Source organism: Marmota marmota, unplaced genomic scaffold (assembly GCF_001458135.2).
Source record: "Marmota marmota marmota unplaced genomic scaffold, marMar, whole genome shotgun sequence".
NCBI lineage: Eukaryota > Metazoa > Chordata > Mammalia > Rodentia > Sciuridae > Marmota > Marmota marmota.
Window position 1 is genome coordinate 1,737,359 of NW_026000294.1, and position 23,492 is coordinate 1,760,850.

The following is a 23,492-nucleotide window of genomic DNA, read 5'->3' on the forward strand; positions in this document are numbered from 1 at the left end:
TTAGCATTTAAAATTATTGAAGGTGGGCTTGGATTGTAGTTCAGTGGTAGAGCGCTTACCTAGCATGTGTTAGGCACTGGGTTCAATTCTCAGCACTGCATATAAATAAATAAAATAAAGATCAATCGACAACTAAAATTTTTGTTAAAATATTGAAGATTCTCTTTAAGATTTAATTGGAAACGGATTTCATCATATATCACTTTTTTGTGCATATATTAGAAAGAATATTGACATAAAATAAATTGGTTAAGGAATTTCTAAAACATCTTCATACCTGGAATCTGATGCCTCTGAATTATTTTTTGGCTTAGTCAACATGTTCTGTGCTTCCTGCATATTATTCTCTTTGCCATTAAGGACATAGATGAAGCTGGATGGGGTAGTGCACGCCTGTAATACCAGCTAATTGAGAGGTTAAGGCAGGAGAATCACAGATTCAAGGCCAGCCTGGGCAATTGAACAAGACCTTGTCTCAAAATAAAAATGTTTTAAAGAGCTGTGGGTGTAGCTGAATGATGGAGCATTTGGCTAGCTGTGCAGGGCTCTTGGTTTAATACTTAACACTGTAAAAACAAGCAAACCAACAAAAGGATATGGATAATTTCTGTGGAGGAAAACAGTGTTCTACTATTGTTTTCTTCCTTGTTGATACCCATTCTGCAAGTTTTGATGCTAGCACTTCCTTGATCTTACCAGAAGGTGGCAGACAATGACAACTATATCATAACTGCTTCCAGTCCTGATAGCAATTGTAAGACTCCATTAACTGTAAAATGAATCCCGGGTTCAAAAATTTTAAAAACATGAGGAATGTGCATCTTTAAATCCATGAAATATGTTATCAGATATTATCGTTGTGCTCCTCCTGAATTCTGTAATTATTATTATTATTATTATCATTATTATTATTTGGTACCAGAGATTGAACTCAGGGCACTCAACTACTGAGTCACATCCCCAACCCTTTTTTAAAAAAAAAAAAATTTTTTTTGAAGTTGTAGATGGACAGAATGCCTTTATTTTATTTGTTTATTTTTATGTGGTGCTAGGGATTGAACCCAGTGCCTCACACATGCTAGGCAAGTGCTCTGCCACTTAGCTACAGCCCCAGCCCCCATACCAGCCCTTTTTGTATTTTATTTAGAGACAGGGTCTCACTGAGTTGCTTAGGGCTTCACTAAATTGCTGAGGCTGGCTTTGAACTTTCGATCCTCCTGCCTCAGCCTCCAGAGCTGCTGGGATTACAGGTGTGTGCCACTGTTCCCGGCTATAATTATCTTTAGCTAAATTTCTCTCTTTCCCTTCATAGCCCAGCAACTCAGAAAAGTAGTCTGTATTTACTTTTTTTCTTTCCCTTCCATTTATTCCTTAATTCACCACATTCTGACCCTCATCCCTCCAGTAGTGGTTTGTTTTCAGTCCTTATACACAATCATTCAACAACCAGTAAACGCTTCTTGTCTATTTAGGAAGACAAATTACAGAATCTTACACCTAGACAATTTCCTAATTCTGCTCTCTTTTATATGGCAAACCATCACATATTTTTCCCCTTTAAGATTCATTTCATTTAAGTTTAATAGTTCTATCTCTTTCAGCCAACCTTCATGTGACAAAGCTTCCAGAAAATTGCCGTCTTCTGTTGCCTTAAGCAGAATATGCCCTGTAGTTTACAGTGATCCTCCTCAGATGCAGAGTCTCAAAGGAAATGCATGATGCCTCTTCCTACAGTGAAAAGATACAATGGAACCACAGTGACCTAGCAGTCCTTCCACAATTACTAGGCAGCTTTTGTTCCTATTCCCCATATATTCTCTTTCAAATGTTTGACCTTTCTTCTCAGGTTGCTTGCTCTATCCTTGTTTCCTCCCATTGTGAAGATGTCCTTGCCTCTCCTTCTTAAAGAAAACTGAAGCCAAATACCAGCTCCCCAAACTCACAATTGAGTCACACTTGTGTTGAGCCAATAATCCTGTCCTTCCCTCTATGAGAGGGTAATCCTTCTACATGTGCTCAGAGTCATAGATCTACAAGGACCTGGCTAGGCCAAAATCATTAGTTCTCTTTCTTATCTCTTCAGCCTTCCCATCACCTCTATGGATTCTGGCCCAGAGAAGGAACCTATGAGTTATTTATTCCTTAATTCACCACATTCTGACCCTCATCCCTCCAGTAGTTGTTTGTTTTCAGTCCTTATACACATTCATTCAACAACCAGTAAATGCTTCTTGTCTATTTAGGAAGACAAATTACAGAATCTTAGCTTACCACTAAGCTGCATCCCCAGTCATTTTCATTTTTTATTTTGAGAAAGGGTGTCTGCTAAATTTCTGAGGCTTGAGATCATCCTATCTTAGCCTCCTCCCTCACCCCCTCCACCAATCACTGAGATTCTGGGCATGTACCACTGTGCCTGGTCGTACTACCATGGATTGCTGCCCTTAGCCAATAAACATGGTTGTGAGCAAAGCTATACTTCATTAATTCTACATCCTCCTTTAGTTGATTTTCTTCCTTTTTTATAAATAAAATTCATTTAACATTTTTGTTAATATTTCTTTTTTGGTCCGAAAATTTAAAAGATATAAAATAGCATACAGTACTAGGAAAAATTTCCCTCCTATCCCTTAGCATTTGGCAACTAGGGTTTTCAATTTCTCCTGTATCATCCTGCAATACAGCCCTAGTGTCCTAAGGCATCCAGTGTGTGAAGAATAAACTTATCTCTCATGCATCTAGAATGGCATTAGTTAAGGTGCAGTTTTTGAAGAATTGAGAAAATAGTCACACAGTAATTTTCTATAGGGCTTTAGTCTGAATACCGGTTGAAAAAAGCTATAGAGAAACTGCATATATAAACAGTTGTGTGTGTGTATATATATATATAATTTTCTCCCTTTTTAGAAAAATGGTACATTTCTTTTTCTTTCATATTCTCTCTCCCCCCACCTTCTCTCTTTCCCTCAATGGGATCTCAATGTTCCCAAGCACTCCTGGGCTCAAGGAGTGCAGATCCACCTGCCTCAGCCTCCCAAGTAGCTGGGATTAGAGGCACATGCCACCATGCCTGAATAGAGAAATGGTGCATTTCTTACATGTCGTCTCATATCTCCTTCCATTTATCAGTATGTATTGAGGATCTGTATCTCTGTCTTGATTGGATATGTGTACCTCCACACCTAAAGAACTCTTTTATTGAAAAAAAATTCATCTGTACCTTTCAAAAAACAGCTTTATTGAGCTACACTTCACATTTCATGTAATTCATCTATTTAGGCATACAATTTATTGGTTTTTAGTATACTCACAAAACTCTGCAACCATCACAACAATCAATTTTAGAACATTTTTATCACTTCATAAAGCAGCACCATGCCCATTAGCAGTCACTCCCCATTTCCTCCTAATCCTCCCAGTCTTTAGCAGTCACTAACCTGCTTTCTGTCTCTATATGTTCACCTATTCTGAACATTTTGTGTAAATGGAATCATATAATATGTAGTCTTTTGTAACTGTTTTTTTTTTTCACTAGTATAGTTTTCAAGGTTCATGTTCTAGCACATGTCAGTACTTTCTTTCTTCTTCTTCTTCTCCTTCTTCTTCTTCTTCACCAGGGATTGAACTCAGGGGCACTCAACCACTGGGCCACATCCCCAGCCCTATTTTGTATTTTATTTAGCTACAGGGTCTCACTGAGTTGCTTAGGGCCTTGCTGTTCCTGAGGCTGACTTTGAACTTGCAATCCTCCTGTCTCAGCCTCCTGAGCCACTGGGATTACAGGCATGCACCACCGTGTATGGCCTTCTTCTTTCTTTCTTTCTTATTTTGAGACAGGGCCTTACTATGTTTTCTAAGTTGGCCTTGAACTCATAATACTCCTGCCTCAGCCTACTTTATTTCTCTATTAAATAATATTTGATTTTGTGGACGTACTACATTTTATTCATCCATTTGTCAATTGGTAGGCATTTGAATTCTTTCCATTTTGGGCTCTATGAATCATGCTGCTGTCAATATTTGTGTAAGATCTGGGCATGGTGGCATACACCTGTAATTCCAGATTTGGGAAGCTGAGGCAGGAGAATTGCTAAGTCTGAGGCCAGCATCAGCAACTTAGTAAGACTCTGCCTCAAAATAAAAAATGAAAAGGGATGGGGACATAGCTCATTGCCCTTGGGCTCAATCCCTGATATTGAAAAAAAATTATATCAGAGATTTTCTGTATATGTTTTCATTTTTCTTGAATATATACCTAGGAGTGAATGGCTGGGTCACATGATAATTCTGTTTAACTATTTGAGGAATTACCAAACTGTTTTTTCCAATAGGCTACACCATTTTACATTCCTACCAGTATATTCTTATGTGATTATTCCACATCTTCACCAGTACTTGTTATAATCTGTCTTTTTGCTCATAGCCATCCTAGTCTATGGCCATAGCACCCTGAACATACCCAGTCTTATATGATCATAGTCATCCTAGTGTGTATGAAGTGGTATCTCCTCATCATCAGTATTATCATTATTATTACTAATACTACTATTATTATTATTTGTACTAGGGATTGAACTCAGGGATGCTTAACCACTGAGCCACATCCCCAGCCCACTGGATTTGAATTTATGATCCTCCTGTCTCAGCCTCCCAAGCATCTGGGATTACAGGCGTGCACCACTGCACTCAGCTCATTATATTTTTGATTTGTAGTTTCCCATGATTAGTCATATTGAGCATATTTTCCTGTCGGTCATTTGTGTATATTCTTTGTATAAATGTTTATTTAGATGCTTTGCCTATTTTCTTAAATATTTATTTTTTAGTTGTCGTTGGACACAATATCTTTATTTTATTTATTTATTTTTATGTGGTCCTGAGGATAGAACCCAGGGCCTTGCACGTGCTAGGCGAGTGCTCTACCGCTGAGCCACAATCCCAGCCCCTACTTTGCCTATTTTTAAATTAAGTTAGCAGGAGGGGGGTGATGTTCCACAATCTAGACAGAAGAACTTAGATTATTTTATTTATTATTATTACTATTATTTGGTACTGGGGATTGAACCCAAGGGTGTTTTACCACTGGGCTACATCCCCAGACGTTTTTATTTTCTATTTTGAGATAAGGTCTTGCTAAATTGTTGGTAATCTAATACACTGCTGAGGCTGGCCTCAAACTCATGATCCTCCACCTCAGCCTTTTGAATTCCTGGAATTACAGGTGTACACCACCATGCCTAGAGTCTTATTATTTTTATTGTGGTATATCATAAAGTTTACCATTTAAACCAAGTAAGGTATAAATTTCTGTGGCATTAAGTACAGCCACATTGTCAAACAATCATCACCACTGTACATTATCCTCAGCTGGAAACTCTACTCGTTAAATACTAAGTCTGCATTCTCTTCTCTCACCAGCCCTGGCAACCACCATTCTGCTTTCTGTCTCTGTGAATGTGACTACGCTACAAACCTCATACAATGGAATCATACAATATGTGTCCTTTTGTTGCTTGCTTATTTTCCTTAGCGTAATGACTTCAGGTTTCTTCTGTTGTAGCGTGTGTGTATATTTTCTTACTTTTTAAGGTTGAATAATATTCCATTGTATGTACATACCATATTTTGTTTATCTATTCATCTGTTCATAGACAGTTGAATTGATCCTACCTTTTGATTATTGTGAATAATGTTTCTATGAACATAGGTTTAAAAACATCTGTTCAAGTCTCTGCTTTCACTTTGTGTGAGTGTATACCAATAAGTGGAATTGCTGGATTATATGGTAATGCTATGTTTAAACTGTTAAGGAATCACATACTGTTTTCTATGGTGACTACATAATTTTACATTCCCAGCCACAATACATGAATTTCTTCACATCCTCATCAATACTTGTTGTTTTCTATATTTCAGTTTAATTTGTTTTGTTTTGCTAATAGTCATCCTAGTAGATGTAAAGTGGTAGTCTTCTTATGATTGAGTTATAAGAGTTCTTTATATATTCTAGATATAAGTCTCTTATCAAATATAAAATTTTCACATATGGGCTGGGGTTGTAGCTCAGTGGTAGGATGCTTGTCTAGTATGTGTGAGGCACTGGGTTCAATCCTCAGCACCACATAAAAAAATAAACACATAAAATAAAGGTATTATGTCCATCTACAACTAAATTTTTTTTTAAAGATTTGTACATATTTCCTCCTCTTTTGTAGTTTGTCTTTTTGCTTTCTTGATAGTGTTGTTTGAAAAATGTTTTTAATTGTGATGATAGCTAATTTATCTATTTTTAGTTCTTGTAGTTCATGCTTTTGTTATCATAGCTAATAATCCATTGCCAAATCCATGGTTATGAAGATTTACATCTGTATTTTCTTTAAATGTTTTTTAGTTATCAATGGACTTTTATTTTTTATTTTTTTTTATATGTGGTGCTGAGAATAGAACCCAGTGCCTCATAAATGCTAGGCAAGGGCTCTACCACTTAGCTACAACCCTAACCCACGCACCATGTATTTTCTTAAAAGATATTTATAAATTTAATGATTAAATTTAGGTCTTTAATCCATCTCAAGCTATTTTTTTGCAATAGTGTGAAGTAAGGGTCTAAATTCATTCTTTTGCATACAGATATCTAGTTGTCTCAGCAGCATTTGTTGAAAAAATTATTTTTTCTCCCATTGCATTATCTTGGCACTCTTCTAAAAAATCATTTAACAAGAAACCGGCATCCAGGGTGCATGCCTGTCATCCCAGCTACTCAAGGCGGTGAGAAAGAGGATTGCAAGTTCCAGACCAGCCTGCTTCAGTGACTCAGTGAGGTCCTCAACCACTTAGTGAGACTATCTCAAAATAAATAAATAAATAAATAACGGCTGGGGATGTAGCTCAGTGGAAAAGAGCCCCTGGGTTCAATCCCCAGCACCCAAACAAGCAATCAAAATAACATTAAAAAAAAAAAAAACTGGTATCTAGCTTGGTAGTATAGTACTTGCCTAGCATGTATTGGGTTCAGTGTGCAGTACTGAAAAAATCAATTACCAACAGATACATACATAGATTTCTGGACTCTCAATTCTATTCTATTGGCCTATATGTCTGTCCTTATGCCATGTATCCTACTGTATTGATTACTGTAGCTTTGTAGTATTGAAATTGGGAAGTAGACTCCTCCAACTTTGTTCTTGTTTTTCAAGACTGTTTCAATGATTTTGGGTTCCTTGAATTTCCATGTAATTTTTAGGATCATCTTGTCAGTTTCTACAAAAAAGCTAGCTGGAATTTTGATGCTATTACTTTGAATCCACAGATCAATTTGGAGAGTACAACCATCTTAATAATATCAAGTCTTCTGATCGATATATATGTGATATCTTTTCATTTAGTGAGCTCTTTAATTTCTTTCAATACTGTTTTGTAGTTTTCTGAGCATAATTTTACATTTCCTTTGATAAATTGATTCCTAAGTATTTTTTTGATATTGTTATAAATGGGATCATTTTCTTATTTCATTTTCACTGTATTACTTCTGTGAAGAACTTGGTTTGGTTTTTGAAAATTAAACTTGAAACTTGAAACTTGGCTGAACTCATTTATTAATGTTCTATCGATTTTTAGTGGGTTCCTTGGGATTTTCTATGTGAAAGGTCATATCATCTGCAACTAGATGGGTTCAGTCTCCAGTACCAAAAATATACATTACAGAGATGGGGGTACAAAAGTAGATTTTGAAGAATATTATATGGCAAGTGTATTCATTTGCTAAGGCTACCATAGCAAAATATCACAGACTTAGTGGCTTAAACAACAGACATTCATTTTCTCACAGTTCTGGAGGCTGGAAGTCCAAGATCAAGGTTTTGACAGGTTTAATTTTTTTTTTTTTTTAAAGATAGAGTGAGAGAGGGAGGGAGGGAGAGAGAGAGAGAGAATTTTTAATATTTATTTTTTAGTTCTCGGCGGACACAACATCTTTGTTTGTATGTGGTGCTGAGGATCGAACCCGGGCCGCACGCATGCCAGGCGAGCGCGCTACCGCTTGAGCCACATCCCCAGCCCCAGGTTTAATTTTTTTCTGAGGTCCCTTTCTCCTCGTAGAGGGTCAACTACTCACTGTGGCCTCATCTGTGTACTTTTGCCTCTGGTGTCTCTTTATTATATAAATTTCCTCTTGTTTAAGGGTACCAGTCAGATTAGATAAGAATTCTACCCTAAGGGCCCCATTTTACCTACCTTTTTAAAGGACAAATCTCAAAACACATTCACATTCTGAAATACCAGGAGTTAGGATTTCAACATCTGAAATTTGGAAGAGCACAATTCAGCCCATAGAGCAAGGGAGAATTTTTATAATGTGAATAAAAAAATAAAGAACATAATATTTAATGTAACCCTAATAGTGAAAACACATACAGTGAAAGACTTGGAAGGAAATACTCTAAAATACTAGCAATGGTTTTCTTAGTGTTTGGGAGTTATGAATAATTGAAACTTTTTATCTTTATGCAAATCTATATTTTCCAAATTTTCTGCAGCATACATGTATCCTATAATGGGAGAAATGAAATGAAAATTACATTTAAAAATTCATCTCCTATTCCCTTAATTCTATGACTAACTTGACTTACCTTTAAGAATAAGTGATAAGAAAGGGGTGGAGCTGAATGGTAGAGTGCTCACTTAGCATATGTAAGGCCCTGGGTTCAATCTTTAGCACCACAAAATAAAGAAATAAGTCCAGGAAAGATAAATGTGGCAGAATAATTGGCATCAATTATTTAACTATAGGGGCATTTTAATTATAAGTCAAACATTAGTTGAATTGGTTATGTTGATTGAATCTCCTTTGAGGAAAATGATTGAAAATAACTATCCCCCACGTTGGTGCTGAGGATCAAATCCATGGCATCATTCACGCTATGGAAATGCTTTATCATAGGGCTCTAATCCTAGACCAAAACAACATTTTTAGAACTTGAAAATTAAGGGATTAGATTATAGACTATGATAACACCACCAACTACTACCCAACCATGTCCTTTTTGGTAGTATTGGGGGATCAAACCTAGGGGTGCTTTACCACTGTGCTTCATCCCCAGCCCTTTTTCTTTTTTATTTTGCTAAGTTATTTAGGGCCTTACTCAGTTGGTATGAGTGGTCTTGAACTTGTGATCCTCCTGCCTCTATAGTTTCTGTGGTTACATGCATGCACCGCAGCCTCTGGCCTCCACCATGTCCTTTCAAAACCTTTCATCTGGCCTCTCCTTTGATATCTAATTTAAATTCCCTTCCTGAGAAATGTTGAGATTAAAACACCCATATCACATACACTGCTGTTTCTCTCTTTCTATGGGACCAGACTATACAAGATTTCAAAGCAGAAAAATTGTATTGCAATGGTCTGTCAGAGTCACCATACTGTGGTATTGTGGCTCACTGCATGAACACACAGTCATCACCGTGACTATTCTCAGATACATTTGGAAGTGCTTTTTTTTCTTATGCATCAGTATTTTGTACCTTCCTCCTGTTATTTTAGGGGCTCTTTTTTTTTTTCCCCCTCTCACTGCTCTGAGCTCTGAAACTTGCATACTTCGGTCCCATGTTCAAATATAGCTGGTTAGTCCAACTCTACCACCCACCCTCAGGTACCTTTTCCCTTATTTACAAGTCCTTTGATTGATCATATTGGCTCCCCTCCAAGAGCAAATTCAAAGAATCTATAATTAAAGAGACATAATCTAGGTGAAGAGCAACATGGGATTCATTAGAGGGTTAGCATTCCTCATAAAATGTTGCGAGTTTCTTAAAAGGCTAATAAGTTGGCAGATAGGTGAGAAACTAGTGGATAGAATCAAATTAAACTTATAAAAACTTTTCAGAAGGTGTTATATCAAAGGTAATTAAAAAGGAAACATTCTGTCAAATGAGGTGGTACATGCCTATAATCCTAAAGACTCAAGAGGCTGAGGCAGGAAGATCACGAGTTCAAAGCCAACCTCAGCAAAAGTGAAGCACTAAGCAAACTCAGTGAGATCCTGTCTCTAAATAAAATACAAAATAGGGCTTGGAATGTGGCTTAGTGGCCAAGTGCCCCTGAGTTCAATTCCTGGTACCAAAAAAAAAAAAAAAAGTTTGGGGCTAGCCTCAGCAACTTTTGTGAGACCTCGTCTCAATTTAAAACATAAAAAGGGTTAGGGATATAGATCAGTGGTTAAGTGCCCCTGGGTACAACCCTCAGTACAAGTAAAATAAAATAAATGAAAAAGAAAGAATTCTGTTTTTTCCTATGAAAACCAGCACTTAGTAATATACAAGCTGCTGGGGTTATAAGAAGAATAACATGCTCTCTATATTTGAAAAAGCCTTTCTGAGGGGGGACACAAATACATGAACAGAGGATTCTTTAATATAAGAAGTGTGGTATTTTTATGAACAGAGGAACAGGAAGTCAGTACTATCTGGGAAATGAGAGGAGTCGGGCATGGCTTCAGAGAAGTGGTATTTGAGATGAGACTTTATAGTGGATATTAAGGGTTTATGTTTTTGTTTATTTGTTTGTTTTGTTTTGGGTACTAGCAGTTGAACTCAGGGATGCTTTACCACTAAGCTGCATCCCCAGGCCTTTTTATTTTATTTTTTTTTAAATTTGGAAACAGAGTCCCACTAAATTACTTAGGGCCTCACTAAGTTGCTGAACTTACGATCCTCCTGTCTCAGCCTGCCCAGTTGCTGAGATTACAGGTATGTGCTACCACACCCAGCTGGATACTAAGGTTTTAAGGAGTCAACACACAATGGCCCCCTTACCACCTTCATAATTTTGACCAAATGAGAAATAAGGCATGGGAGACATGCAAATGGAGATCAAAATGTCAGCATTCTTACTAAAGAAACTGTAGGGTGGACCTAACTTTAGATATGTCACCTGTTGGCCTTTTAAAACTCTTTGCCCTGAATAAGAGAGACTTATCTATGTAGGCAGGCAGAATGGCTTCAATAGTGTGACCAGGAAAAGTGGAGCCACAAGTGCAATACCTTCTCTCAAAGTCATCAGTTAGGATAGAGAGTAGTGGTGAGGAGGCAGAAAGAGAAACAATGCTCACCACCTCCCCACAACAAATTTCCATTTATCTTCCCTGCTCTATGTCCCTCTCTGTCACGTACAGTTCTACTGGGACTGTGCATAAGAATTCCACTCCACTTTTTTTTGTGTGTGTGATACTGAAGGTTGAACCCAGGGATACCCTACCACTGGGCTACATCCCCAGCCCTTTCATTTTTATTTTAAGACAGGATCTCATTAAATTGCTTAGAGCTTCATTAAGTGCTGAGATTGGCCTCGGACTTGCCATCCTCCTGCCTCAGCCTCTTAAACCACTTGGATTACAGGTGAACACCACCATGCCCAGCTCCACTCCTCTCTTGAGTGCCATGCTGGACACATGACCTAGACTTGACCATTTCTGGTACCCCATTACCTTGGAATGGGCACAAGTCTCAAGCAAGGCCAGCCAGAGTCATCATACGAAATTTGATATATGGACAAAGAAAATGGTGTCTAGAGAGTCTGTTTTATTTTTCTATCACAAGCTGTAAGCTATAAGCAGAGAGGTGCAGGCCTAGAAAGAGTGGGTCTTGTTGATGCTGTTTGAACCCTTTTCCTAAAGTGAGGTCTTTCCTTGCACTTCCCAGCCATACGATCCCATATAGTCCCCCTTTTTGCCAATATTAGTTCAAGTTGGATTTCTGTCCCTTGTGATAAAAAAAAAATGTCCTGTGTAATACAGTCTTGAAAAATGAGTTGGCATTTGAGGCAAGGAAGAGAAGAGCATTTCAGACACAAGAAACAGCACAGGGAAACATCTGAGGGTTTGAAATGCTAAGTTGTGGCTAACATAATGCCGAACAAAAGAAAGAGAAATTAAAATGAGAGAAAACATCTTTTCATGTTGTAAACATTCATTCTTAATTAAAATAATTTTAAAAATAGAAATAGAAGGGCATTTTCTTAATGTGGTAAAGAAACTCCCAGATCAACAATCACACTTACTCCCTTTTAAATTGAAAATGAAATAAGGATGCCTGTTATTGCCATTATTATTTAATATTGTCTTGGGTGTTCTGGCCAGTGCAATAAGATTTGAAACAGAAATGAGAGGAATCAATATTTGAAAAGAAGAGACAAAAAATATTTGCAGATGACACGGTTGTATGCCTAAGTATTCTCTAGAAAAGAGGAAATGTCATGCAAAGAGGCTCAGAGGATCTTTGATGCAAAATGGTGTTTATTTGGGATATTAGAATTGCAATTGGGGAGCACAGATTCCAATCGAAACTGGGATGGGTCCCCTTAGGGAGGGGTTTACAGAGTCCTTTTAAGGGAAAAAGGAGGAGGTTTATGTGGATTACATAGGTTGTTTGTTAAAAATTATGATTGGAGGATAAATTTACTTCTATAGCTCATTGGTCCAGCACAGACCAGTTCAGACCATACCATTGCTCTAGGAAATAATTCAGTTTATACAATCTTCAGGATGTTTTTCTCAGCAAATAACTGTCTTTTGGCATGTCAGCAAGTTTACAGACTGATCACCACAGCACAAAACCGAGTCTGGGTCACAAAATGAACTCATTGCTATCAATTTTCCTTCACAAAATATGCAAAAATTAGGAGCAATCTTGTACACCAAAAAAATAACCAATTAGAAAAGTACAATAAAAGAAACCAGGGCTGGGGATATGACTTAGTGATAGAGAATATGGTTATGTACAAAGCCTTTGGTTTGACAGAGAGAGAGAGAGAGAGAGAGAGAGAGAGAGAGAGAGAGACCACATACAAATAAATAAATAAAATTTAAAAAAAGATTTAAAGAATCATATGCATGATAGAAGAAATATATTTATAGTATTTAAAAGTAAACTCAACAAGATGTGTGGATAGCTTTTAAAAATTACAAAACTTATTGGGCATGGTGGTGAATGCCTGTAATCCAAATGGCCTGGGAGGCTGAGGCAGGAGAATCACAAGTTCAAAAGCCAGCCTTGGCAACTTAGCAAGACTCGGAGCAACTTAGCAAGACCCTGTCTCAAAAATGAAAAATAAAAAGGGCTGGGGATGTGGCTTAGTGGTTAAGCACCCCTGGGTTGTTTAATCCTTATTATAAATAAATAAATAAATCACAAAACTCAACTGAGAAATGCAAAATGACTTAATGAAGAGATTCTTTTTCTTCTTGATAAAAAACCCTAAATATAAGAATGTTAGGGGCTGGGGATGTGGCTCAAGCGGTAGCGCGCTCGCCTGGCATGCATGCGGCCCAGGTTCTATCCTCAGTACCACATACAAAGAAAGATGTTGTGTCCGCCGAAAACTAAAAAATAAATATTTAAAAAAAAATGTTAGGGCTGGGGATATAGCTCAGTTGATAGAGTGCTTGCCTTGAGTGCACAAGGCCCTGGGTTCAATCCCCAGCACTGCAAATAAATAAATAAATAAATAAATAAATAATGTTAGTTCTCTTTAAAAGGAACTGGTGAATTTATTGTGATCCTATTCAGAACCTCATCTAAATTCTTTTTGAAATGAAATAGTCAATTCTATTTTAAGGCAACATATGCATTTCTAAAAATCACCCAGCTGTGCAAATTTTTGCAATTAAAAAACCACAGGGTTTATGGGAAAGATGAGATTTGAGGCATCACACTGAGAATCTTTGTCAGTGACATACCTAAAAAAAGAAAGAAACTTAATGAAAATGGTATCATGGTTTTTTTTATGTTTAATGATAAAAAATACACAAATACTACAATAGTATGGCACTTTCCCTTGAAAAAGACGTGAGATTTGCTTGTGGAAATACATGTCAAAGAATTATAGTTTGTGAATTGGTAGAAGGAGGGTTATCTGAAATTTGGTGGAAAGTTGTAGCACCAGATGTGAATAAGTATGTCTAATAACACACATTCAAGTGATAGAGCTGGGAGATGTCTGCAGAATATGCATGTGTTCTTTATGTGTATTCCTGAATGACTTGGCCTCTGGGCCCAGTCTTCTGTGTTTAGCTACTATTTTTCACAGCCAAAATCACATGTTATGGCCAAGCATGATGACACATGCCTGTAACCCCAGCAATTTGGGAGGCTGAGGCAGGAGATCTCAAGTTTTGAGCTCATTGTGGGCAATTTAGTGATAGCTTGTCTCAAAAACATTAAAAGACCTGGGAATATAGCTCAGTGTTAGAGTACCCCTGGGTTCAATCCCCAGTATTGGGGGAGAAATTGTGTATTGTACATAGGCAAAGGAAAATTCATGTTCTGCTCTTTTTGTCACATGATTTGTCAATGATTTTAGATAAAATTTGCATTTTCACAACAAGCATTATAGCAAAAATGATTGTTTCAAGTTAAAAAAACAAACTGTTTGGAGTACTTTATAAAAGGACAAGTCTTACCTTAATAAATGTTAAAACATGGTAAAGCAACTATTGTTTAAAATGTTGTGCTGGCTATTCATAATACCCAAGAAATGCAGTTGAACTAAGTATACATTAACAGGAATAGGTAAAGAAAATGTGGTACAATGGAATGCTATTTTGCTATAAAAAGGATGAAAACCTATAATTTTTGATAACATGGATGGAGTTGGAAGATATTACCTTAAGTGCAATAAGCCAGGCACAGAAAGACAAGTACAACATCATCTTACTCGTATGTGGCATCTAAAAAACTTGATCTCACAGAAGTGAAGAGTAGAATGCCCATATTCTGCAAGCACGCACACACACACACACACACTCACACTCACACAGACTGCTGATGGTGTGCTCAGTGGTAGTACACATGTGTAACACACTCAAGGTGCTGAGTTCAATTCTTAGCAAAAAAAATACTGATTAGATTGTTCAACAAGTACTACATTATAGATAGGAAAGTGAGTTCTGCTATGCTATTATATTGTACAGTAGGATAACTATGGATAACAATAATTAACTGTACATTTTGTTGAAGCTATAAGACAGGATTTTGAATAATTTCACCACAAAGAATCTTTGAAGAGATAGACATGCTTACCATGATTGGAACATTACACAATGTATATAATTATGGAACTATCACATAGTATCCCATAAATATGTGCAATCTTTACTTGTCAATTAAAGAAAGAAAGAAAATGTTCTGGGAAAGGACATTGGAAACCACATGAATGTGTGTAAAAATGAAACTGATTAAATAATTTATGGATTTTGGACCATCCACACCATGGAACACTAGAGTGCTATTTAAAAGAGTGAGGTGAAGCCAGGCGCACAAAGGTGCATGTCTGTAATCCCAGCAACCCAGGAGGCTGAGTCAGGAGGATCTCACGTTTGAGGACAGCCTGAGTAACAGTGAGGTGCTTGGCAACTTAGCAAGACTCTCTCTCTCAAAATAAAAATAAAAAGGCCTGGGGTATGTAGCTTAGTGTTAAAGTGCCCAGGAGTTCAAATCCCAGTACCAAAAAAATTTTAAAAATAAAAAATAAAAGAGTGAGATGAGTTCAAGAGTACTGATCTGGAAAGTAGCTCAAAATGTGTGTGTGTGTGTATATATAATAAAAATTATTGATTGTTATATAGTTGTTATTTTGGGTGCAGGGGACTAAACTCAGAACCTTGCACATACTAGGCAAGCACTCTACCATTGAACCATACTCCAAGCCTCCCAAAAATGTTTTTAATAAAAAAAGTAAGAGGCAAAATAATATATATGCTATAATCATATTTGGATTTTAAAAGAATATGTGCTTTTAGTGCTGGGGATATAACTCAGTTGGTAGAATGCTTGCCTAGCATATGCAAGGCTCTGGGTTCAATCCCCAGCACCACACACACAAAAAGAATATGTGTTTTTATAGTACACATATTATCTTGTATAGGCACAGAATCTGGAAGAAAGCAAAATAAACTGTTAAAAATGAAAATATTGCACTGGATAGGGAGGGAATTTTGACTTTTTTAAAAAACTTTTTATTCTAATTTGTTATATATCACAGCAGAATGCATTACAATTCATATTATACATAGACAGCACAATTTTTCATATCTCTGGTTGTACACAAATTAGAATCATACCATTCGTGTCTTCATACATGTACTTAGGGTATAATGATGTCCATCTCATTCCACCATCTTTCCTACCCTCATGCCTCCTCCTTTTCTCTCCCTCCTCTTTGCTCTATCTGGAGTTCGACTAATCCTCCCATGCTCCCACCCCTCAACTTGATTATGACTCAGCATCCTTGTATCAGAGAAAACATTCAGCCTTTGTTTTTTGGGGATTGGCTAACTCCACTTAGCATTATATTCTCCAATTCCATCCATTTACCTGCAAATGCCATGATTTTATTCCTTTTTAATGCTGAATAATATTCCATTGTGTATATATACTACTTTTTTTTTTTATCCATTCATCAACTGAAGGGCATCTAGGTTGATTCCACAGTTTAGCTATTGTGAATTGTGCTACTATAAACATTGATGTAGCTGTGTCCCTGTAGTATGCTGTTTTTAAGTCCTTTGAGGAGGAGAGGGATAGCTGGGTCAAATGATGGTTCCATTCCCAGTTTTCCAAGGAATCTCCATACTGCTTCCCTATTGTCTACGCCAAATTTGCAGTCCCACCAGCAGTGTATGAGTGTACCTTTTTCCCCCCACATCCTTGCCAACACTTATTGTTGCTTGTATTCTTAATAGCTGCCATTCTGACTGGGGTGAGATGAAATCTTAGTTGTTTTTTTTTTAATTTGCATTTCTCTAATTGCTAGAGATGTTGAACATTTTTTCATATATTTGTTGATTGTACATCATCTTCTGAGAAGTGTCTGTTCAGTTCCTTGGCCCATTTATTGATTGGGTTATTTGGGTTTTTTTGGTGTTAAGATATTGAGTTCTTTATATATCCCAGAGGTTAGTGCTCTATCTGATGTGCATGTGGTAAAAATATTCACCTCACTGATTGTTCCTTTTGCTGAGAAGAAGCTTTTTAGTTCGAATCCATCCCATTTATTAATTCTTGATTTTAATTCTTGTACTATAGAAGTCTTATTAAGGAAGTTGGGGCCTAATCCAACATGATGGAGATTTGGGCCTACTTTTTTTTTCTTTTTTTAAAAAAATATTTATTTTTAGTTATAGGTGGACACATATCTTTATTTTACTTTATGTGGTGCTGAGGATTGAACCCAGTGCCTCATGCATGCTAGGTGAGCTTTCTCCCTCTGAGCCACAACCCCAGCCCCTACTTTTTTTCCTAATAGACTCACTGTCTCTGGTTTAATTCCTAGATCCTTGATCCACTTTGAGTTGAGTTTTGTGCATGGTGAGAGATAAGGGTTAATTTCATTTTGTACAGGGGCCATGCTAATCTTCTCTGTATCATTCCAATTTTAGTATATGTGCTGCTGAAGCAAGAACTAACTTCATTTTGTTGCATATGGGTTTCCAGTTTTGCCAGCACCATTTGTTGAAGAGGCTATCTTTCTCCAATGTATGTTTTTGGTGCCTTTGTTTAATATAAAATAATTGTAATTATGTGGGTTAATCTCTGTGTCCTCTATTCTGTACCATTGGTCTAAATGTCTATTTTAGTGCCAATACCATGCTGTTTTTGTTACTATTGCTCTGTAGTATAGTTTAAGGTCTGGTATAATGATGTGACCTGCTTCACTCTTCTTGCTAAGGATTGCTTTAGCTATTCTGGGTTTCTTATTTTTCCAGATGAATTTCATGACTGCTTTTTCTATATCTATGAGGAATGTCATTGGGATTTTGATTGGAATTGCATTAAATCTGTATAGTGCTTTTGGTAGTATGGTCATTTTGACAATATTAATTCTGCCTATCTAAGAACAAGGGATCAATAAATGGGATGGATTCAAACTAAAATTTCCATCTTCTAATGTCTTCTTTAATTAATTTATTTAGCATTCTGTAGTTTTCATTGTAGAGGTATTTTGCTTCTTTTGTTAGGTTGATTCCCAGGTTTTTTCTTTTTTTGAGGCTATTTTAATTGTAAATGGGGTACCTTTCCTCATTTCTCTTTCAGAGGGATTTTGACTCTTTTAGTTTTTAACTTCTTTTTTTTTAAAAAAAAAACAACTTTATTTAAGTTGTAGATGGATACCTTTATTTTATTTATTTATTTGTTCTTTAATTTATTTTTATGTGGTGCTGAGGATGGAACTCAGTGCCTCACACGTGCCAGGCAAACACTCTACCACTGAGCTACAGCCCAAGACCAGTTTTTAACTTCTTATATTCTCTTTCTGTGTGTCTCCCATGAACATATTTTGCTTTAGTCATTTTCCCTCCTTCCCTCTCTCTTTCTTTCTTCTTTCTTTTTTTGTGCTTGAGATTGAACCCAGGGCTTCAGGCATGAAGCATGCATTCTTCCACTGAGTAATACCACTAGCCCTTATATTTAAAATTTTAATATATGATAATGTAACAATCATCAAATAGCCAAAAAAAGAATGACTAATGAATTATGTTAGGCCAAATGATTCTTACTTTAACAAAAAATTCAAATTTTTTTGTGTATCTTAAATTTCATACACCAAAGGATATCAGAATGAATTATGAAGTAGAAAAAGTGGGATATTATCTGTTATAATATGATCATTTGTGTGTGTGTGTGTGTGTAGTGCTTGGGATTGAACAAAGGGCTTCACACTTGCTAGGCAAGTGCTCTAATAACTGAGCTACATCCCTAGCCAGTATTATATTTTTTTTAATACCAGAAATTGAACCGAGGGGTGCTTAACCACATCCTCTCTGCCTGAGTCACATCCTCAGCCCTTTTATTTATTTATTTATTCAAAAAATTGAGACACTGTCTCACTAAGTTTCCCAAACTGATGAACTTGCAATCCCCTGCTGCAGTCTTCCAAGTAGCTGGAATTACAGGTGCGTGTGCCACTATACCCAACTTAAACTTTTAATTTTTAAAACAACTTCAAACCTATGAATACTTTGAGTAGTATAATCAATACCCATGCACAGGGTTCACCTAGATTCACCAATTGTCAACAAGTTACATGTACTATTTTTTCTTTTCATACACACACACACACACACACACATTATTTTTGCCAAAAAATAAGAGTTTATGACACTACATTACTAAATACAATCCTGTGTCCCTTAACAGGGGGTATATTATGAGAGATGTGCCCTCAGGTGACTTCATAGTTGCACAACCATCATAGAGTGTACTTATGCAAATGTAAATAGTATAGCTTAATACATACCTAGGCTATACAGAATACACCATCACATTTACAATTCGGTGTTGACTAAAATGTGCTTACACAGTGCATATATACTTAGCCTTTATCTCCAAGGAACAAGGACATTCTCTTACATCACCTCAATACAGTTATCAAAACAAACAATCATTACTGATATTGTCATCATCTAACATGCAGTCCACATTCAAGTTTCTAAACGGTTCCTTTACATTTTTTTTTTGTCTTTTGTCAAAACATTTGCAGTTTGGCTAGTTGTCTTTTGTCTTGTAGAATGTATTACAATCTGGTTTTCTCTGGTTATTTTTTCTTGACTAGATTTGAGCTAAACATTTTTGGCAAAATATGACATGGATGATATGTATTTCTCATTGCATCACTTCTGCAGGCATATAATGTCAGTCTGTTCTGTCATTTGTCATTCTAAATTTGATCACTTTGTTAAAGTAGCTTGCACTGGATTTCTCCATTGTAAAGTTTCACTTATAGGCAGAATTTTTTTTAACAGCATTCAGATTTATTGAAGATGTCAATAGCACTCCATTAGAAAGAATGAAATGGGCCGAATGAGAGAGAGAGAGAGAGAGAGAGAGAGAGAGAGACTGACTCAAGGCTTGTAGGCAGAATTTTGGTCCCTATGAACTTCTCTGGTGTTATACTCATGAATATATTGAGCAATATGGTAAAAGGGACTTTGCAGATGTAATTAGGTTACCAATTAAAATATGGAGATTGTCCTGGATATAATCACATGAGCCCTTAAAAGTAGAAGAGGAAGCCTGGGTATGTAGTTCAGAGATAGATTTCATACTTAATATGCGTGAGGCTCTAGGTTCCATTCTCAGCATCCCCTCCCCCACCAAACAAAGTAGAAGAGAGGAAATCAGAAATTCAAAGCAGGACAATGATTTGAGGCACAGTGACTTTAAGATGGAAAGGACCATGTGGTCAAGTTGGGCCTCAGTCCTACAACTACACTGAAGTGAATTCTGCCAATAACTAGAGTTATCTAAGTGGATTCATCCCTCAATCCTTAAAAAGAGCAATGTATATCTGTAGATGTATGACTGATTTTTATCCCTGTGAGACCCTGAGAAAAGGATCCTGCCACACAACGCCAGTCTTCTGAACTGCATAAAGTGTGGAAGAAATGTGTTGTTTTAAGCAGCTAAGTTTGTAATAATTTATTATGTCAGAAATAGAAAACAAACAACAAAAAAATACAAGTAATTTTCTCTTTAGGATTGTGGTAAGAGCCCTCCCAGAAAAAAAAGGAAGGCTACCACATGGCTCTCTCTGTACCTATGTGGGTGTGCACAACTCTGTTGTAAGTTGCCATTCTATAGTATATAATATCCAATCAGAATGTATGTTACCATATAGGGGAGACAAAGAGGCTAACATGTAAAAGGAAAACTAATAAAGAATATAAGGTAACACCCTGCTGTACTAGGAGCTCAACTTTTGGATGCTAATCCACTGGGCCAGTTGCAGAACTAATAAACACTGCTTCCTAGCTGAAACCCTCAGTGTCCAGTCTCTCTGTGTGAGAATCCCACAACAGGATCAATATATAATCTGTGGGGTAATCATTTGAGATCCTGTAAATAGTGGATTTATCAACACCTAAGGATTGAGTATCCTTGCCTGAATTAGCTATTACTTTTGTAAGGGCTAAACAGTGATTTTCTTTCTCTCAACTGATTTATTTTCTGCCTTATTGATGTATATATATATTTAAGGTGTACTTCATGGTGTTTCCATAAAGGTATACATTGTGAAATGATTGCCACAATTAAGCTAATCGACAATCCATTAATTCAAAGTTTCTTCTTTCTTTTCTTTTTCTTTCTTTTTTGGTGGGAGAGGAACTGAGTTTTTTTGTTTGTTTGTAAAATTCAAGTATATATGGTATTATGTCAGAAATAAAAAACATTTGTCAGAAATAGAAATAGTATTATCAACTACAGTCACCATTCATCAGGTTTTCACAATTATTCATCCTGCATAACTGAAACTTTGTATTCTTTGAGTAACATCTAGGCAAATTTATGGAGACTCAGAGTGGACTCGTGGTTTCTTAGGCCTTGGGTGAGTGAGTTGTGAGGAAATGGGAGTGACTGGAAATGGGTATAGGGTTTCTTTCTGGGATGTGATGGATATACAACTCTGTGACTATACTAAGTCCTACTGAATTATACACTTAAAATGGGTAAATTTTATTATGCCACACGGATTTTATCTCAGAGATATTGTGATTTACAAGATGATGTAATTGGTCTTCAGCCTAGTTTCCGGGCACCCAGTTCCTAAAACCTTTGGAATTTCCAAAGTGATAAGTGTCTTTTTGTATGCTTATGAATGACTGTTGGCTTGGGGCTCCAGAAGAGCTTCCTGCTGGGGGCTGGTTGCCCAGGAAACAACCTTATGATTAGAGTGTTTTCAAGAGGTATTGTTTACATATTGGATAATATATATTTTTTAAAATATAGCTGTTGATAGACTTTTATTTTATTTTTTATATGTCGTGCAGAAAATCAAACCCAGTGCCTCACACACGCCAGGCGAGCGCTCTACCACAGAGCCACAGCCTCAGCCCTATTGGATAGTATATTTAAGACACCTTTTACTCCAAGAAGGAGGCATCCATTTATCCAACCTTATCTTCAACTGCTTTCTAACAAACACTGCATTTGCTAGGATGGTGTCTAAATGCCCTTGGCTTGATTTTCTGCCATCTCTGTATTTATCTCCACAGCTCTCCTCCTTATACTTCAAGGTTCAACTTGCTCAACTTCAAGGTCCTTGCTAACCTCCCTTCCCAACTCTTTACAAATCAAAAAGACTTCTTTATATATTCCAGTGTGTACTGACTTCTTTGCCTGAACATTTATATTGTCAATTTGCCATCTAATCTCATAAATAAATCAATCCCTGAATCTAAGAAACTGAATATTATCATACATACTAATATATTAGTCTGAATATGTATCAAGTTTTTATTGGATCTGTCCCTCATGCCAGGCAGCTGGAAGGAAGACTTGATTTCCTAATCTCAGCTAAGCATCACAATAACCCTCAACCCTGTGAACTATATCTATCATATACCAAAACTGAGACTCAGAGTTGTTAGGTAATTTGCTCAAGGCTACAGTGGCTTAGATGGGAATTTAAACTAGGTATAGTTTGTAACACTGCATTCCTGACCTCTATTAATACTATTTCAATTTCATTGTATATGTTTTCTTTCTTTAACTAGATTTTATTAAGAGTAGGAGGGCAAGGATTTATATTTTGTGTTTCCTTTGTAGACTCTTCGTTATACCAGCTCCTATACATAGTCAACGCTCAACAAGTACATACTTTTTTGTAAGGGGGCGTGGTTTGGGGGATCAAACTCAGGACCTCAGGCATGCTAAGCCAATCCACCACTGAGCTACATGCCCAGCTCAATATTTGTTTATGGAATAACCAAGTGGAATTTTAACTAGCTCAAAATTCAAAAAACATCTAAAAGCCGGGACTTGATGGTGTGTGCCTGAAATCCCAGCAACTTGAAAGGGCTAAGGCAGGAGAATCACAAGGCCAGCCTCAGCAACTTAGAGAGATCCTGTCTCAAATTAAAAAATAAAATAAAAAGGGCTGGGGATGTAGCACAATGGTAAAGCACCCATGAGTTCAATCCCCAGTAACAACAAGAAAAAGAAAGAAAGAAAGAAAGAGAAAAAAGAAAGAAAGACTTAGATGGTTAATTCATAAAATATTCATTATAGATCATAAAAGGAAACATAGATATTTGGGTCCATCCTTAACCCCCAAGATGTCCTGATAAAAGGGAACCACACCATCACAACTCTTTTTGTTCACCTATGAGTAAGAACTGATTGGACCACATGGATTATGGGTCCGATCCATTGTGATTATTCAACTCCTCTCCTAAAAGGAGATGCCTCTTGGCTTGTGCTTCTTCCATTTGTCTTTTTTTGCAGCAACACCTCCTCTTCTTGTGCACTTGAATAAAGTATAATACCTATGGGAGTCAGGCTTTAAATTCCAACAGGCATCTGGACACAGCAGTGCATGCCTGTAATCCAAGCAATTCAAGAGGCTGAGGCAGTAGGATCAAAAATGCGAGTTCATCTAGATGTGGCAGTGCATGCTTGTAATCCCAGCGGTTTTGGAGGCTGAAGCAGGAGGATTGTGAATT

At 36.8% G+C, this 23,492-nt stretch overlaps 1 pseudogene; it reads right to left on the reverse strand.

Moving 5' to 3' along the window:
- Positions 1-17,362: 17,362 nt before the first annotated feature.
- On the reverse strand, positions 17,363-17,449 carry LOC125614448 (annotated as a pseudogene).
- Positions 17,450-23,492: the final 6,043 nt, after the last annotated feature.